The sequence below is a fragment of the Pristiophorus japonicus genome, chromosome 4, assembly GCF_044704955.1.
Source record: "Pristiophorus japonicus isolate sPriJap1 chromosome 4, sPriJap1.hap1, whole genome shotgun sequence".
In the NCBI taxonomy this organism is placed as follows: Eukaryota; Metazoa; Chordata; class Chondrichthyes; family Pristiophoridae; genus Pristiophorus; species Pristiophorus japonicus.
Genome location: NC_091980.1, coordinates 271,650,197 through 271,670,617, shown reverse-complemented (window position 1 = coordinate 271,670,617; position 20,421 = coordinate 271,650,197).

Genomic DNA, 20,421 nt, shown 5'->3' with positions numbered 1-20,421 from the left:
GGAGCACATTGGAGGGCGCAAAAGAGCCATGAGGTTCTTGGACGAGGCAAATGCCTCCCTCCTGCAGGAGGTCAAGTTACGCTGGGGTGATTTGACACAGGGAGGGCATGGGAAAACCACCCCAAGGGCATACTAGAAGATATGGACTGAGATAGCAGATGTGGTCTCGTCAGTGACCAATGAGGTGTGTGAGGGCAACCAATGCCGCAAACGATGGAGCGATCTTGTGGGATCCACAAGAGTAAGTATTACATTGATTTATATGTGCTTATGTATTTATATAATTTGATTTGTAACAGTCACGAGTGACTATCATCAGATGTGAGGTCTTTCACTTTTACCAGGAATGTTTTACTCAAAGCCTGCAGTCATGGTGTACGTCTTTAGGTAAAGAATGATAATTATCATAATAATCATGATTACATCTGTCAGTTATGTGTTGTATCAGTGTCTGTGACAGTACCTAGCAATGATATCACACAATAATCTCATGCCATGTCGTCCTGTCACCTTTACAGAAGAAGCTATCGACGATGAGGTCTGTGCAGAGGCGAATGGGTAGGGGGCCACCAGTCCCCAGCAACATCACTGACATGGAGGAACATGTGCTCGAACTCATGGGGAAGCAACCCGGACATCCACGGACACATCTGCAGACCCTGAAGTCATGCCACGTGAGTAAAGCTTACACCATTGCATGATGTAAAGTCAAGAAATGCCACAGCCACTCACATCTGAACAATCATATATGATAGATGATTTCTAAAATTGTCATAGAAATAATGATGGCCTAATGAAAATCACTGGAATGCAATTGTGTTGATGGTCATGAAATGTGATGTCTGTGATGATTTTGAGAGCGGTGGTGCTTTTGTCGTGCATATGCCGTGTGTAGCGCTGGACTCACCTTGTGACCTTAGCACACCCTTCTCTTCTAATAACTTCATTTGTGTTTTTCAGCTCAGCCAGCAGCGTGTCCCAAGGCAAGACCACAGAGGCCAGAAGTTGGGGGCACGAAGCAGGAGTCAACGGACAATCCTACATCTGGTGCTGAGGAGCGCCATTTCTCTCCTGTCAATCCACTGGGTCTGTTCTCCACTGATGAGAGCACGGATTTTGAGGAACCTGCATCGCCACGCTCCAGAAGATATTTCACCCCAAGGCCATCTAGGGTCCTCCGGTCATTCCTGCCTCCACTCTGGAGGTACAGGCCCCAAGCACCTCTCCACAGGGCACCCCATTTGTCCCCAGGACGGCACTGACCCAACGGAGGTCCCGTGGATGCGGCAAGTCTGTTCCACGAGCGCCACATGACAGCGGAGAGATGATACAGTTGTCCAGGAGGACTGTAGACATCGGTGACCAGCTCATCGAAGCATTGGGGGGCATATCCCGACAGCTGGCCACCATGACTGAGAACATTCCGCGGATGGCGGAGTCCCTGGATGCGATAGCCAAGAACATTGCTGCCACAGACCTCCCAGTGGTCCCCGAGCACCGCACTCCACCCCTAGGTTCCGCACCACCACTGCGAATGACAGACGAGAGCAAGGACCAAAATCCTGCTTCTGCATCAGAGAATGTTGCCCTCTCAGCATCCCCCGCTCCGTACCCGTGCAACCACCGCATCTGCCCTCATCCCTCCCATTGAGGCACCGCCTGAGGAGCTCCTCGGCCAGGCGCCGTGGAGCTAGGAGGCGAAGGGTAGAGGTGGGGAGAAGAAGGAGAGGGGGGAAGGAAAGTGAGATGCATGTCCACAGGTGATGGCGGTGTTATATCTCCATCTGGGTGCATGCAATTTGTTGCAATGTATAGGGGCTGGGGACCACGCTCCTGCTTTGCCTTTGTATTCCGTGTTGCTGGACATGTTGAACATGTGATTGATGTCAATGGTGGTAAAAGTGTGGTGTGGGCGGGGTTTGGATGTTATTGCCTGTGATACTTATGATTTGAGACCAATGTTGGTATAAAATTTTTGTTATTGAACATATCCTTGTTGTGCATTGTCTCAGATAGCTGCAGCGTTACACACTATTGATTCCTTAACATGAAAGGGTTAAATACAACTTAACATCAATCAACGTAAATTTTAAAATGGCCGTTATGTGAGCGTTAAGCATGCAAAAAAAGTGGAGGTACTAGCCCCATGGACCTTAGAATGTCATAAGCAAAGATGAGTAAAGTAATTTAATTTGTGTAAATATGTGACTGGCCAAAACTCATGCAGGCTTTTCATATGGTTCTGCTATTGTAATGTGAAGCAAAATCCCATTCCTTGAGTAATGAGGTGTGCAATGAACCAACTCGCTCGATTCATCACCTCTGTACAACCTGATCCAGCACCATCTGCCTTCTCTCTTAATTTAAAGATAATGGGCCTGAAATCCCAGTTTCTTCTTCCTGCGGGCGTTCGATTAAAAATTGGAGAAAAGATGCACACTAACTTTTGGTCGAACGCCCACCAGAGACCCCTGAGTCGAGGCCTTCTCTTCTTGCGCAACGGAGCGCGTTCACGTGGGCCTGGATACCCAATCACGGTAAAGTATTTACTCATTCATAGTAATAGGAGTTTCGTAAGTCAGAAACTCCTATTACTATGAATGAGAAACACCCCCAAACACCTAAACACTACATAAACATTTTTTTTAAACACCTCACATAAATACATCATAGAAATTAAAGTTGACAGAAATGTTTTTGAAAAAAAAAACTATTTGCCAATTTTTAAAAAAGTTTTAGTTATGCTTTAAAATGAAATTACCTGAGTGGGCAAGGTTTTTAACATAAATATGTATTTTTATATGTTTTGATATGTTTTAAAACTCTTACGCTGGTAAAAGAAGGCTATGCACCTGCTTTTATCAGGTGCAAATAGCCCAATCTCTGCTGTGGGAATGTCCAAGCCAGAAACTTGACAGATCGGAAAAGCCAATTTTCGGGGCAAACCGGCTTTTGCGATGCCTTCCCGGGTCCGTACACACTCCCCATGGACTCGGAGAGGCTGGAATTTCAGGGCCATTAGATGTCTACAAACTAGAATGATTGACTGTAGCAACGTTGAATTTTATTTCCAATATTTTCAATTCCTTTGCAACTTTACCCCATTATCAACATCTTGGGGGTCACCATTGAACTGAACCAGCCACATAAATACTGTGGCAACAAGAGCAAGTCAGAGGTTGGGTATTCTGCAGCGAGTCTCACCTTCTGACTCCTCCAAACCTTTCCACCATCCACAAGGCATAAGTTATGAGTGTGATGCAATACTGTCCACTTTCCTGGATGAGCTCGACACCATCCAGGATGAAGCAGCCCGCTTGATTGGCACCACTTCCACCATCTGCGTGGGAGCAGCAGCGGGAGCTGAGGCAAGGCGGAGCACTTAATGCAAGGCTCAATAAGCAACATTCGAAAGGAATGTCAGAGTTTAAAAGTGACGTTGGCACAAGGGAAGCAGCTGATTGGTAAATAGTGGGTGAATGTTTGTTTTCCTATTGTTAGTACTTAATCTTTAAATAAAGGTTAATGCTTAATCTTTTAAATAAAGGTTAGTTCTTAGTCCTTTAAATAAAGGAGCCTCAATTAAATTGATACGGGATATTTTTAATCTAAAAAACCAAATTAATTAAATTAACTGATTGCTGAGTAGTTGCTGGGTGCATTTTGCTAAGATTAAGAGTTTATTGTTGCTTGATAGTTCCGAGTCTAACTAGAAGCATGGCAGGGCAGCTCATTCCCATGGATTGCACATCCTGTGGCATGTGGGAAGTCCTGGACGCTTCATGCAGCCTGGACGACCATGTATATAGGAGGTGTCTCCAGCTGCACCAACTCGAGCTCCGTGTCTTGGAGCTTGAGTGGCAGCTGGAGACACTGTGGTGCATCGTGCTGAGTGCTACATGGATAGCACGTTTCTAGAGCTGGTCACCCCGCAGCTTAAGATGTGCAGGTAGAGAGGGAGTGGGTGACCAGCAGACAAAAGGCCTAGGCAGGGCGTGCAGGAGTCCCCTGAGTCCATCTCACTCTCCAACCGATATTCTCTTCTGAGTACTGGTGGGGGTGATGGTACCTCTGGGGAGTGCAGCCAGAGCCAAGTCCACGGCACCCCTTGTGGCTCAGCTGCATGGGGGGGGAGGAAGAAGAATGGACGAGCTATTGTGGTAGGGGATTCAATAGTCAGGGGAACAGACAGGTGTTTCTGCAGACGTGCCTCCAGGATAGTATGTTACCTCCCTGGTGCCAGGGTCAAGAATGTCACAGAGTGGCTTCAGGGCATTCTGGGGGGAGAGGGTGAACAGCCAGAGGTCGTGGTCTATGTCGGTACCAATGACATAAGTAGAAAGAGGGATGAGGTCCTGCAGGCAGAGTTTAAGGAGCTAGGAAAGAGATGAAAAAGCAGGACCTCAAAGGTAGTAATCTCCGGATTACTCCCGGTGCCACGAGCTAGTGAGTACAGAAATAGGAGGATAGAGCAGATGAATATGTGGTTGGAGAGATGGTGCAGGAGGGAGGGCTTTAGATTCCTGAGGCATTGGGACCGCTTCTGAGGGATGTGGGACCTGTACACGCCAGACGGGTTGCACCTCAACAGATCCAGGACCAATATCCTCGCAGGGAGGAGAGGTGGGGTGGTGGTGGGGGGGTGCTGCTAGTGCTGTTGGGGAGGATTTAAACTAGCTTGGCAGGGGAATGGGAACCCAAGAATAGATTCAGTAGGGAGGGGAGTAAAGCTGGACTTGGGAAGCAAAAATGTAGAAAGTGAATTTGAAGGACAGAGGAAACAAGGTCGAGAAAGTAGTCAACGGGAGGTCTGGCTGTACTAAATGGTATATAGTTCAATGCAAGGAGTATAGCGAGTAAGGCAAATGAGCTGAGAGCACAGGCAGACACGTGGGAGTATGATATTGGCCCAGAAATTCCAGCCTCCCGGTCCGTACGGAGTGTGTACGAACCCGGGAAGGCATAGCAAAAGCCAGTTTTCAGCACACAATGCGCATACACTGAAAACCGGCTTTTCCGATCTGTAAAGTTGGAGCTGAACAGATCCTCCATATCTCCACATCCAGGACATTTGCATGGGCAAGATTGCGATATTTACCCATATCTTGCCCAACAGATGTCCTGAAAACTCTTGCACCTAATAAAAGCAGGCGCATAGACTACTTTTACAGGCACAAGAGTTTTAAAAAACACAAAAACATAATAAAATAAAATTTAAAAAACACATTTTATTGTTTGAATACATAAATAACTAATTTAAATTATAAAAAATATGTGGTGTATTGTTTCTATTTTTTATTTGTGTTTTGGGTGTTTGGGAGGGGTTCACAATCATCATAATGGGAACTCAAACTTCCGGAGTTCCCAATATTATGAATGAGTATATACTTTACCTGGATTGGCTGCTCAGAGCCATGTGACTGCAGCTCCAGCATCTACGGACGTCCCGATGTGCACGCACTGCGACGCGCAGTCAGTGGAGGCTTCAAGACTGGGATCTCTCGTGGGCACAACGGGTTCAGGTAAGTGCGCAAAACCGGGATTTTTAGGCCAATATAGCTATTACAGAGACATGGCTAAAAGAGGGGCAGGTATGGCAGCTCAACATTCCTGGTTACAGGATCTTCAGACGGGATGGAGAGGGGTAAAAAGGGAGGGGAGTCACGGTATTGATTAAAAAAACTATTACAGCTGTGAGAAGCGATGATATAGAAACAGAGAAACATAGAAAATAGGTGCAGGAGTAGACCCTTCAAGCCTCCACCACTATTCAATAAGACCATGGCTGATCATTCCCTCAGTACCCCTTTCCTGCTTTCTCTCCATACCCCTTGATCCCCTTAGCCGTAAGGGCCATATCTAACTCCCTCTTGAATATATCCAATGAACTGGCATCAACAACAAACTCCAGCAGGGAATGCCACAGGTTAACAACTCTCTGAGTGAAGAAGTTTCTCCTCATCTCAGTCCTAAATGGCCTATCCCTTATCCTAAGACTGTGTCCCCTGGTTCTGGACTTCCCCAACATCGGGAACATTCTTCCCGCATCTAACCTGTCCCGTCCCGTCAGAATCTTATATGTTTCTATGAGATCCCATCTCATCCTTTTAAACTCCAATGTATAAAGACCCAGTTGATCCAATCTCTCCTCATATGTCAGTCCAGCCATCCCGGGAATTAGTCTGGTGAACCTTCGCTGCACTCATTCAATAGCAAGAACATCCTTCCTCAGATTAGGAGACTAAAACTGAACACAATATTCCAGGTGAGGCCTCACCAAGGCCCTGTACCACTGCAGTAAGACCTCCCTGCTCCTATACTCAAATCCCCTAGCTATGAAGGCCAACATGCCATTTGCCTTCTTCACCGCCTGCTGTACCTGCATGCCAACTTTCAATGACTGATGAACCATGTCACCCAGTTCTCGTTGCACCTCCCCTTTTCCTAATCTGCCGCCATTCAGATAATATTCTGTCTTCGCGTTTTTGCTCACAAAGTGGATAACCTCACATTTATCCACATTATACTGCATCTGCCATGCATTTGCCCACTCACCTAACCTGTCCAAGACACCCTGCAGCCTCTTAGCATCCCCCTCACAGCTCACACCGCCACCCAGTTTAGTGTCATCTGCAAACTTGGAGATATTACACTCAATTCCTTCATCTAAATCATTGATGTATATTGTAAAGAGCTGGGATCCCAGCATTGAGCTCTGCGGCACTCCACTAGTCACTGCCTGCCATTCTGAAAAGGACCCGTTTATCCCGACTCTCTGCTTCCTGTCTGCCAACCAGTTCTCTATCCAAGTCTGTACATTACCCCCAATACCATGTGCTTTGATTTTGCACATCAATCTCTCGTGTGGGACCTTGTCAAAAACCTTTTGAAAGTCCAAATACACCACATGCACTGGTTCTCCCTTGTCCATTCCACTAGTTACATCCTCAAAAAATTTCATAAGATTTGTCAAGCATGATTTCCCCTTCGTAAATCCATGCTGACTTGGATCGATCCTGTCACTGATTTCCAAATGTGCTGTTATTTCATCCTTAATAATTGATTCCAACATTTTCCCACTACTGATGTCAGGCTAACTGGTGTATAATAACCTGCTTTCTTTCTCCCTTCATTTTTAAAAAGTGGTGTTACATTAGCTACCCTCCAGTCCATAGGAATTGATCCAGAGTCGATAGACTGTTGGAAAATGATCACCAATGCATCCACTATTTCTAGGGCCACTTCCTTAAGTACTCTGGGATGCAGACTATCAGGCCCCAGGGATTTATCGGCCTTCAATCCGATCAATTTCAGTAACACAATTTCCTGCCGAATAAGGATACCCTTCAGTTCCTCCTTCTCACTAGATCCTTGGTCCCCTAGTACTTCCGGAAGGTTATTTGAGTCTTCCTTCGTGAAGACAGAACCAAAGTATTTGTTCAATTGGTCTGCCATTTCTTTGTTCCCCATTATAAATTCACCTGAATCCGACTACAAGGGACCTATGTTTGTCTTCACTAATCTTTTTCTCTTCACATATCTATACAAGCTTTTGCAGTCAGTTTTTATGTTCCTGGCAAGCTTCTTCTTGTACTCTATTTTCCCCCTCTTAATTAAACCCTTTGTCCTCCTCTGCTGAATTCTAAATTTCTCCCAGTCCTCAGATTTGCTGCTTTTTCTGGCCAATTTATATGCCTCTTCCTTGGATTTAACACTATCCTCAATTTCCCTTGTTAGCCATGGCTGAGCCACCTTCCCCGTTTTATTTTTTACTCCAGACAGGGATGTACAATTGCTGAAGTTCATCCATGTGATCTTTAAATGTTTGCCATTGCCTATCCACCGTCAACCCTTTAAGTATCATTTGTCAGTCTATTCTAGCCAATTCGCGCCTCAAACCATCGAAGTTACCTTTCCTTAAGTTCAGGACCTTAGTTTCTGAATTAACTGTGTCTCTCTCCATCTTAATAAAGAATTCTATCATATTAGGGTCACTCTTCTCCAAAGGGCCTCGCACAACAAGATTGTTAATTCTCATTATACATCACCCAGTCTAGGATGGCCAGCTTCCTAGTTGGTTCCTCGACATATTGGTCGAGGAAACCATCCCTAATACACTACAGGAAATCCTCCCCCACCGCATTGCTACCAGTTTGGTTAACTCAATCAATATGTAGATTAAAGTCACCCATGATAACTGCTGTACCTTTATTGAACGCAACCCTAATTTCTTGTTTGATGCTGTCCCCAACCTCACTACTACTGTTTGGTGGTCTGTACACAACTCCCACTAGCGTTTTCTGCCTTTTGGTATTCCGTAACTCCACCCATACCGATTCCACATCATCTAAACAAATGTCCTTTCTTACTATTGCATTAATTTCCTCTTTAACCAGCAACGCCACCCCGCCTCCTTTTCCTTTCTGTCTATCCTTCCTAAATGTTGAATACCCTGGATGTTGAGTTCCCAGCCTTGGTCACCCTGGAGCCATGTCTCCGTGATGCCAATTACATCATGGAGCCAATTACGTGATGCTATCTGCGCAGTTAATTCGTCCACCTTATTCCGAACACTCCTCGCATTGAGGCACAGAGCCTTTAAGCTTGTCTTTCTAACACACTTTGCCCCTTTATAATTTTGCTGTAATGTGGCCCTTTTTGCTTTTTGCCATAGGTTTCTCTGCCCTCCACTTTTACTTTTCTTTTTTCTGTCTTTTGCTTCTGCCCCCATTCTACTTCCCTCTGTCTCCCTGCATTGGTTTCCATCCCCCTACCATATTAGTTTAACTCCTCCCCAACAGCACTAGCAAACACTCCACCTAGGACATTGGTTCCAGTCATACCTAGGTGCAAACCAGCCGCTTTGTACTGGTCCCACCTGCCCCAGAACCAGTTCCAATGTCCCAGGAATTTGAATCCCTCCATTTTGCACCATTCCTCAAGCCACATATTCATCTGAGCTATCTTGTGATTCCTACTCTGACTAGCACGCGGCACTGGTAGCAATCCTGAGATTACTACTTTTGAGGTCCTAGCTCCCTAAATTCGTCTTGTAAGACCTCATCCCGTTTTTTACCTATATCGTTGGTATCTATATGCACCACGACAACTGGCTGTTCACCCTCTCTTTTCAGAATGCACTGCACCCGCTCCGTGACATCCTTGACCCTTGCACCAGGGAGGCAACATACCATCCTGCAGTCTCGGTTGCGGTCGCAGAAACGTCTATCTATTCCCCTTACAATTGAATCCGCTATCACCATAGCTCTCCCACTCTTTTTCCTGCCCTCCTGTGCAGCAGAGCCACCCATGGTGCCATGAACTTGGCTGCTGCTGCCCTCCCCTGATGTGTCATTGCCCCCCAACAGTACCCAAAGTGGTGTATCTGTTTTGCAGAGGGATGGCCGCAGGGAACCCCTGCACTACCTTCTTTGCACTGCTCTTCCTGTTGGTCATCCAGTCCCTATCTGGCTGTGTACCCTTTACCTGCGGTAAGACCAACTCACTAAACGTGCTATTCACGTCCACCTCAGCATCGTGGATGCTCCAGAGTGAATCCACCCACAGCTCCAGTGCCGCAATGCAGTCTGTTAGGAGCTGCAGGCGGATGCAATTCCCGCACACGTAGTCGGCAGGGACGCTGGAAGTGTCCCTGACTTCCCACATAGTACAGGAGGAGCCTAATACGTGTCCGAGCTGTCCTGCCATGACTTAACCCTTAGGTTAACTTAATTTGGCAATAACAATGCTAAAAGTTTACTTACTGATAAAGAAAAGGAAACAAAAAACTACTTGCCAATCACCAGTCAATCACTTACCCTCTTGGAGGGATCATCAAACGAGGCCATATGGGTTGAACTGAAAAACAAAAAAGGGGCGATCACACTGCTGGGAATGTACTATAGACCCCCAAACAGTGAGAGGGAGAAAGAAGAGCAAAGATGTAGGCAAATTTCTGAGAAGTGCAAAAACTATAGGGCAGTAATAGTAGGGGATTTCTACTATCCTAACTGGGACAAAATTAGTGTGAAGGATATAAAGAGTGCGGAATTCCTGGTTTGCAGGATTAGCAGGGTTTGCAGCTCACCTGCACATACGTTGGAGATGTCCCATTGTTCCACAGCCCTTGCAAACGTATCCTTTGAAGCAGCATGAATGGAAACCGTGATCACCCCCGCAGCGCCAACAAGTGTTAACGGCCTAGCATTCATCATCCTTAATGGTGGACTCTGAGACATCTGCGGACGAGCAGCTGCAGGCATGTGAGACCTGCCCTGTACATTACAATTCGAAAACAACATCATTTTGTTCACAGTACTTGTAGCAGCACTCGTGTGCTGAGAGATTTGGTATTGTCACTGGTGGCGATGAATGCCTGGGCTATCGCTATGGCTTTACTCAAGGTTGGAGTCTCTACAGTCAAAAGTTTGCGAAGTATTACTTCATGGCCAATGCCAAGTACAAAGAAGTCCCTGAGCATGTGCTCCAAATGTCCTTCAAATTCACAATGTCCTGCAAGGTGTCTTAGCTCGGCGACATAACTCGCCACTTCCTGGCCTTCAGACCTCTTGTACGTGTAGAACCGGTACCTCGCCGTCAGAACGCTTTCCTTCGGGTTAAGATGCTCCCGGACCAGTGTGCACAAATCATCATACGATTTCTCTGTGGGTTTCGCTGGAGCAAGCAGATTTTTCATGAGGCCATACGTTGGTGGCCCACAAACGGTGAGGAGTATCGCCCATCGATTGGCAGCGTTCGCTTCTCCTTCCAGCTTGTTGGCCACGAAGTATTGGTCGAGTCGCTCCACAAAGGTTTCCCAATCATCTCCCTCCGAAAATTTCTCCAGAATGCCCACTGTTCTCTGCATCATTGCGGTGGGGTTCATCACCTGTATCTCGTCGCCAGTTGTAGTGTATGAATAAAGAGTCTGACCAGATACTGTGAGCTCAAAGTAAAGTGTGACCATAGTCTTTTATTGCAGGTCTTCAGAGTGCCTCTCCAGCCTGTGAGGCCTCCTTAAGTACAGGTGCTCCCAAGGGATTGTGGGATCCCTTGGGACTCCAGGGGATGATCCCTCTGGTGGTTAAACAAGGTATTTACAGGTTTACATATATAACAGATTTTAGCAAAGCTTTTGATAAGGTCCCACATGGCAGGCTGGTCACAAAAGTAAAAGCCCATGAGATCCAGGACAATGTGGCAAGTTGGATCCAAAATTGGCTCAGAGGAAGAAAGCATAATGGTTGATGGGTGCTTTTGCGACTAGAAGGATGTTCAGTACTAGGTCCCTTGCTTTTTGTGATATACATCAATGATCATGGGGATATGATTAAGAAGTTTGCAGATAATAGGCTGTGTGGTTGATAATGAAGAAGAAAGCTGAGGACTGCAGGAATATAGCAATCAAATGGTCAGGTGGGCAGAACAGTGGCAAATGGAAATTAACCAGAGAAGCGTGAGTTAATGCATTTGGGGAGGGCTAACAAGGAAAGGGAATTCATATTAAATGGTAGGATACTGAGAGGTGTAGAGCAACAAAGGGACCTTGGAGTGCATGTCCACAGATCCCTGAAGATAGCAGGCAAAGTGATAAGGTAGTTAAGAAGGCATATGGAATACTTGCCTTTATTAGCCAAGGCAAAGAATACAAGAGCAGGGGGGTTATGCTTGAACTGTATAAAATACTGGTTAGGCCACAGCTGGAGTACTGCGTGCAGTTCTGGTCACTGCATTACAGGAGGGATGTGATTGCACTGGAGAGGGTACAGAGGAGATTTACGAGGATGTTGCTGGGAGTGGAGAATCTAAGCTACGAGGACAGATTACATAGGCTGGATTTATTTTCATTGGAACAGAGGAGACTGAGGGGAGACCTCATTGAGGTGTATACAATTATGAGAGGCCCAGATATAGTGGATAGAAAGGACCAATTTCCCTTAGCAGGACCAACAACCAGGGGGCATAATTTTAAAGTAATTAGTAGATGGTTTAGAGGGGATTTGAGGGGAAATTTCTTCACGCAGAGGGTTGTGGGGGTCTGGAACTCACGGCCTGAAAACGTGGTAGAGGCAAAAACCCTCACTACATTTTAAGAAGTACTTGGATCTGCACCTGGAGTACCATAACCTGCAGGTGGGATTAGGCTGGATAGCCTCTTGTTGGCCGGTATGGACACGATGGGCCGAAATGGCCTCCTTCCGTGCTGTAAACTTCTATGGTTCTATGATTCCATGATTCACTCCCTCCACCACTGGTACACCATGGCTGCAGTGTGTGTACCATCTATAAGATGCACTGCAGCAACTCGCCAATGTTTGTTTTACAGGACTTCCCAAATCTCTACCACCTAGAAGGATAAGGGCAGCAGGTACATGGGAACACCACCACCTGCAAGTTTCCCTCCAAGTCACACACCATTCTGACTTGGAAATATATCACCGTTTCTTCATTGCCGCTGGGTCAAAATCCTGGAACTCCCTCCCTAACAGCATTGTGGGAGTACCTTCCCCACAAAGACTGCAGCGGTTCAAGAAGATGTCTCACCATCACCTTCTCAAGGGCAATTATGGATGGGCAATGAATTCAGGCCAAGCCAGCAAAGCACACATCCCATAACTAAATAAATAAAAAGAATCTTGTCATGTTTGTGGTTTTCCTGAATAACTTTTATAATTTGATGGAATATTATTTTAGGCACATTTAGAACTTTTGCCTTGAACTTTAGACCCATTTCAAAACAGTAATTGAGCGAGTTTCCAAAAGACCCAGACAACAATGACTTACATTAGTTCTTAATAATATTGAAACTATCCCAAGCTGCTTTGCAGAGGAGGAAGTGAGAGAAATGGATAAAGGCTGCTGGGCCATGAATGGAGGGTTAGTTGATGTGACCAAAAGTTAGGTTGAAAAGATGGGTTTTGAGAAAAAAATTGAACACGGGGAGAGGAGAGGTGGAGGGATTTAAAAGAGGTAATTTGACAGATTGTGGCTGAGGTGACTGAAGTCTACCACAGGGACATGTGGGATGTACAAAATGTCCAGAAAGGCATGTGGAGCAAATACAAAGCTGGAGGACGTTGCAGATATAGCATGAGGTGAGACCTTGGAGGGAAATTAAATCGAGAATGACTGTTTGGAATAAATTTAGACAGTTATACCTGGATTTCCTTCCTGGTGGGTCGTTCAGCTGCTTCTGATACTGAGCCAAGAGTAGATGCATTGATTTACCTCCAAAGCACACAAGGCTATGCATTTTCACTTTCAGTAATGTGATAAAATCTGGTGTGGGAAATTTAGTCTATCATTGAAATTCTGCTTGCAGCTTTGCTAATCAATCAGGCAAACAACCTGGAATTAAGCCAGCTGAGCTTTGCAGATATGTTTAATATAGCAGGTGGTAGCAATGAAGGCTGGAAAGTGGGGTGGGGGAAGGGTAAAAATAAGAAAATGCCCTTTCGAGAGGAAAAGATGAATCTCCTTTTAGATGGCATCTGCTCGATGGTTTACAGCCATATTTAATTCCAGGAAAAACAACCCCCACTTGTAGTCGAAATAATGGTACATGGTTACAAATTGCAAACATTATTAATGACTACAATATCTCAAAAGTGAAATCTGTAGGACAATTATAGCTGCAATAAGGATGAATGTTTTCAATTATTTGGTCTTTGACTTGTCCAAAATTTGAATATTCATCAAAATGTAAAGCAGGCGCTGTCAGGGTGATGATCTCGTACCACCAGCATGCCGTCAGGGACTCAACTTCCATATCATAAGATCACAACAGATAGTGACGCATATCAATAACAACAACTTGTATTTATATAGCGCCTTTAACCTAGTAAACCAGCCCAAAATGCTTCACAGCAGTGTTATAAGACAAAACAAATTTGACACCAAGCCACATAAGAAGAAATTACAGCAGATGACCAAAAGCTTGGTCAAAGAGGTAGGTTTTAAGGTGCGTCTTAAAGAAGGAAAGTAAGGTAGGGAGGCGGCGAGGTTTAGGGAGGGAGTTCCAGAGCTTATGGCCCAGGCAGCTGAAGACACGACCACCAATGGTTGAGCAGTTATAATCAGACATGCTCCAAAGGGCAGAATTGGAGGAGGGCAGACATCTCGAAGGGTTGTGAGGATGAAGGAGATTACAGAGATAGGGAGGGCAGAGGCCATGGAGGGATTTGTAAACAAGGATGAAAATTTTGAAATCAAGGCATTGCTTAACCGGGAGCCATGGGTGAACGGGACTTGGTGTGAGTTAGGACACAGGCTGCTGAGTTTTGGATGACCTCAGGTTTACATAGAGTAGATTGTGGGAGGCCAGCCAGGAGTGCGTTGGAGTAGTCAAGTCTAGAGGTAACAAGGGCATGGATGAAGGGTTTTAGCAGCAGATGAGCTGAGGCAGGGGCAGAGACAGAGGTGGGCAATGTTACGGAGGTGGAAATAGGCAGTTTTAGTTATGCCACGGATAGGTGGCCAGAAGCTCATTTGAGGGTCAAATATGACACCTAGGTTGCAAACAGTCTGGTTCAGCATGAGGAAACAAAACCCTCACAGAGAATAAATGTGTTCCTAACACCACCATCCACCCGAGATAAACTCCCCCTCTCACCCCCACCTTCCCTCACCCTTCCAATTCACTCTCAAACACCTAACTCCTTCTCCTCAGGCTCTCCACCCATTGTGACATCTCTGCCGCTGCATTGTTGGCATACTCCACTGTTCATTCATCGGTGCCTTTCATATCCTCATTCCCCCCAAATTATTCACGTCTCCCCATCTTTGCTCTCTTAAGTCAAGGGCTACAAACTCACACAAGAATAGCGCAAAGCTCCTTTCTCCATGACAAATAGCCTCCTCAAACCCTTTTTTTATTCACCCCAAATACCCTCACCTCCCATGCCAAGTGCTAGCGGCTCATGGATTATTTCGGTCCGATTTTAACTTACCCCCTCCCCCCACCTCCACCTGGCAGAAACCAGGCCAAGGGTGAGGCGGTTTAAAAAAATAAATGAGGCCATTGACTTACCCCCTCCAACTCTGCTGCCTTCCCAGGACCGCCCGATCTTAACCTGCTATTTTTATCAAGCTAGCAGGACACCCGCAGGAAGGAAGCAGGGTCCTTCTTTAAATATGCAGATCCGATCCCAATTACATCAATGAGACCCGACTGGAATCTTTGGAATTCTCTACCACAGAGGGCTGTGGAGGCTCAGTCTTTGAGTATATTGAAGACAGAGATTGATAAACTTTTGAATATTAAGGGAGTCAAGGGATACGGGAACAGTTGCAGGAAAGTGGAGTTGAGGTAGAGGATCAGCCACGATCTTATTGAATGGCAGAACAGGCTCGAGGAGTTGAATGGCCTACTCCTGCTCCTCATTCTTATGATCTTCTTATGTTATTAGTCGAGGCCTGAGCAGGGGGGACAGTAATGGCTTCCCACCAGGACAGACCATCCGGGATGTGGATTGTGGGCCAGAAGAGGCCCAACAGGTAAGTCTGAAACATTTTATTTTAGATTTCCTCATGGACTAAACGGAGCAGGCATGTTCCTCTAGGCCTCACCAGGAAGCCGAAGGCCTCCTTTGCCATGGGCTCTACCCCGGATCACCTCCAGAACCCTCCTCAACTGCCAGCTGGAGTCCGTTCCCAGGAGTCTCTGGCTGCCGCCTCCTGCCCCTCCCTCACCCAGCTGGGTTCGGGCGGGACACCGGGACAATTTAATTGAAGTGAGGCCTGTACTCGCCAGGTTCACCACATGCTTCAGGTATCTCAACTCCGTTCTCAGCCGCGCTTCAAAATCGGGGCTCTTGCCCCCAATATTGAGACCGTCTGTGCAGCTACCTTTCCTTCTCAATCCCTGTTCTCCAAGTCACGATTCACGTTTCCTATTTCCAATTCCCCATCACTCTGAAGCATCCCTTCCATCTCCGACATCTCGAAGTTCATATCTGAAGAAAGAAAAAAAGAAAGTAAGTAAGGCAGTAAGTAAATAAATAAATAAATACTTGGATTTATATAGCGCCTTTCATGACCACCGGATGTCTAATGCTTTACATCCACCTGCTGTTCCCCTGATCCCCTCTCCACAAACTTCTATCCACTCAATCCTCCCCACCTGCCCTGAAACTTGCCAACATTTTAATAGCTCTCTTTATTTAGGCAACATCCCTCTTTCTTAAAAGTGTTATCGCTACCCCTCCTAAAAAAGCCTACCTTTGACTCATTTGTCCTCTCTCATCTACCCCCCCCGCCCCCCCTCTATCCTTGCCCCTTTCCTCTCTATGCTCATTTCTCCCAGGACTCCTTGTTCAAATCACATCATTCTAGCCTCCGTACTCTCTGGCCATGGTATCTTCAGTACTGTGTCTGCAGTAAGTTATCCTCCCCTCGTCCTCCTCAACTTCACTGCACCATGGATATGGTTGACCAAACATCACCCTCCTCAAAAATCTTTCCACTATTGTTCAAATCAAATGGGATATTCCTCACATATTTCCACTAAATCCATGCAGCCTGCACATTTCCAGCAATGGGTTCTCTTCCCACATTGTCCTATCCGGGGTACCCCAAGGATCAATCCTTGTACCACTCATCGTCTTCACACACTTGCTGCCACTCAGACATAATTTGCAACGATGGGATTAGCTTCTATGCTGGTGAGCACACCACTTCCCTTCACCCCACAACCACCTGTGTACGGCAGAATGCCTGTCTGATCTGAAGCCATGGATGAATCAAAATGTCCTCCAGCTGTATCAAGACTGAAACCATTGTTTTTGGCTCCTGCCATGAACTTGGCCTCCTTTCTACAGACTCCATCCTCTTTCCCAATCAGTTGTGGAGATTGAATGTTGTTGTCTGTTTGTCGCAGAGCTCAGTTTCAAATCCCACATCATCAAGAACCCTTCCTCCCACCTCCATATCTCCAGTCTTTGCCCCAACTTCATCTCCACTGCTTCTCAAACCCTTCGCTGTACTTTGGCACCTCCAGACTCATTTTCTTCAATGCCATCCTCAATAGCCTTCCATCCTCTCTAAACTCCGAGGGCTGGATTTTCAGGAGGGCAAGAAAAAGAGTGGGAGAGCGATAATGATAGGGGATTCAATTGTAAGGGGAATAGATAGGCATTTCTGCGGCCGCAACCGAGACTCCAGGATGATATGTTGCCTCCCTGGTACAAGGGTCAAGGATGTCTCGGAGCAGGACATTCTGAAAAGGGAGGGTGAACTGCCAGTTGTCGTGGTGCGCATTGGTACCAAAGATATAGGTAAAAAAGGAATGAGATCCTACGAGACGAATTTAAGGAGCTAGGAGCTAAATTAAAAAGTAGGACCTCAAAAGTAGTAATCTCGGGATTGCTACCAGTGCCACGTGCTAGTCAGAGTAGGAATCGCAGGATAGCTCAGATGAATACGTGGCTTGAGCAGTGGTGCAGCAGGGAGGGATTCAAATTCCTGGGGCATTGGAACCGGTTCTGGGGGAGGTGGGACCAGTACAAACCGGACGGTCTGCACCTGGGCAGGACCGGAACCAATGTCCTAGGGGGAGCTAGTGCTGTTGGGGAGGAGTTAAACTAATATGGCAGGGGGATGGGAACCAATGCAGGGAGACAGAGGGAAACAAAATGGAGACAGAAGCAAAAGACAGAAAGGAGATGAGTAAAAGTGGAGGGCAGAGAAACCCAAGTCAAAAAACAAAAAGGGCCACTGTACAGCAAAATTCTAAAGGGTCAAAGTGTAATAAAAAGGCAAGCCTGAAAGCTCTGTACCTCAATGTGAGGAGTATTCGGAACCCAGGAGAGGGCTCTGCGCTAGTTAGAGTGGATGAGAGCTGAGATGAACAGGACCCCAAGAAAGAATGCAAAAGGCAGGAGGCAACAGAGCGGAGTAGCACTGGGATAAGTATAAACCACAAGGTGATAGGAAGGGACAATATGTATGAATATAAAGGGGCTGCAGGAGGGGTCAAAACTAAAAATCCTGGTTTAAAAACTAGTATTAAAACACTCTACCTAAACGCACGCAGCATTGGAAATAAAGTAAATGAGTTGATGGCACAAATCATTACAAATGGGTATGATTTGGTGGCCATTACAGAAACGTGGTTTCAGGGTGGCCAAGACTGGGAATTAAACATACAGGGGTATCTGACAATTCGGAAAGATAGACAAGAAGGGAAAGGAGGTGGGGTAACTCTGTTAATAAAGGATGATATCAGGGCAGTTTGTGAGAAACGATATTGGCTCGAATGAACAAAATGTTGAAAATGTGGGTGGAGATTAGAGATAGTAAGGGGAAAAAGTCACTGGTGGGAGTAGTTTATAGGCCCCCAAATAATAACTTCACGGTGGGACGGACAATAATTAAGGGAATAATGGAGGCATGTGAAAAAGGAACGGCAGTAATCATGGGGGATTTTAACCTACATATCGATTGGTCAAATCAAATCGCACAGGGTAGCCTTGAGGAGGAATTCATAGAATGCATACGGGATTGTTTCTTAGAACAGTATGTTACAGAACCTACAAGGGAGCAAGCTATCTTAGATCTGGTCCTGTGTAATGAGACAGGAATAATAAACGATCTCCTAGTAAAAGATCCTCTCGGAATGAGTGATCACAGTATGGTTGAATGTGTAATACAGATTGAGGGTGAGGAAGTAGTGTCTCAAACGAGCGTACTATGCTTAAACAAAGGGGACTACAGTGGGATGAGGGCAGAGTTGGCTAAAGTAGACTGGAAACACAGACTAAACGGTGGCACAATTGAGGAACAGTGGAGGACTTTGAAGCAGCTCTTTCATAGTGCTCAACAAAAATATATTCCAGTGGAAAAGAAGGGCGGTAAGAGAAGGGATAACTGGCCATAGATAACCAAGGAAATAAAGGAGAGTATCAAATTAAAAACCAATGCGTATAAGGTGGCCAAGGTTAGTGGGAAACTAGAAGATTGGGAAAATTTTAAACGACAGCAAAGAATGACTAAGAAAGCAATAAAGAAAGGAAAGATAGATTACGAAAGTAAACTTGCGCAAAACATAAAAACAGATAGTAAAAGCTTTTACCGATATATAAAACGGAAAAGAGTGACTAAAGTAAATGTTGGTCCCTTAGAAGATGAGAAGGGGGATTTAATAATGGGAAATGTGGAAATGGCTGAGACCTTAAACATAGAAACATAGAAAATAGGTGCAGGAGTAGGCCATTCGACCCTTCTAGCCTGCACCACCATTCAATGAGTTCATGGCTGAACATTCAACTTCAGTATCCCATTCCTGCTTTCTCGCCATACCTCTTAATCCCCCTAGTAGTAAGGACCTCATCTAACTCCTTTTTGAATATATTTAGTGAATTGGCCTCAACAACTTTCTGTGGTAGAGAATTCCACAGGTTCACCACTCTCTGGGTGAAGAAGTTTCTCCGCATCTCGGTCCTAAATGGCTTACCCCTTATCCTTAGACTGTGACCTCTGGTTCTGGACTTCCCCAACATTGGGAACATTTCCACAATTATTTTGCTTCGGTCTTCACAGTGGAAGACACAAAAACCATGCCAAAAATTGCTGGTCACGGGAATGTGGGAAGGGAAGACCTTGAGATAATCACTATCACTTGGGGGGTAGTGCTGGACATGCTAATGGGACTCAAGGTAGACAAGTCCCCTGGTCCTGATGAAATGCATCCCAGGGTATTAAAAGAGATGGCGGAAGTTATAGCAGATGCATTCGTTATAATCTACCAAAATTCTCTGGACTCTGAGGAGGTATCATCGGATTGGAAAGCAGCTAATGTAACGCCTCTGTTTAAAAAAGGAGGCAGACAAAAGGCAGGTAACTATAGGCCGGTAAGTTTAACATCTGTAGTGGGGAAAATGCTTGAAGCTATCATTAAGGAAGAAATAGCAGGACATCAAGATAGGAATAGTGCAATCAAGCAGACACAACATGGATTCATGAAGGGGAAATCATGTTTAACTAATTTATTGGAATTCTTTGAGAATATAGCGATCATGGTGGATAGAGGTGTACAGATGGATGTGGTGTATTTAGATTTCCAAAAGGCATTCGCTAAGGTGCCACACAAAAGGTTACTGCAGAAGATAAAGGTACACGGAGTCAGAGGAAATGTATTAGCATGGATCGAGAATTGGCTGCTTAACAGAAAGCAGAGAGTCGGGATAAATGGGTCCTTTTCGGGTTGGAAATCGGTGGTTAGTGGTGTGCCACAGGGATCGGTGCTGTGACCACAACTGTTTACAATATACATAGATGACCTGGAAGAGGGGACGGAGTATAGTGTAACAAAATTTGCAGATGACACAAAGATTAGTGGGAAAGCGGGTTGTGTAGAGGACAATGAAAGGTTGCAAAGAGATTTAGATAGGTTAAGCGAATGGGCTAAGGTTTGGCAGATGAAAT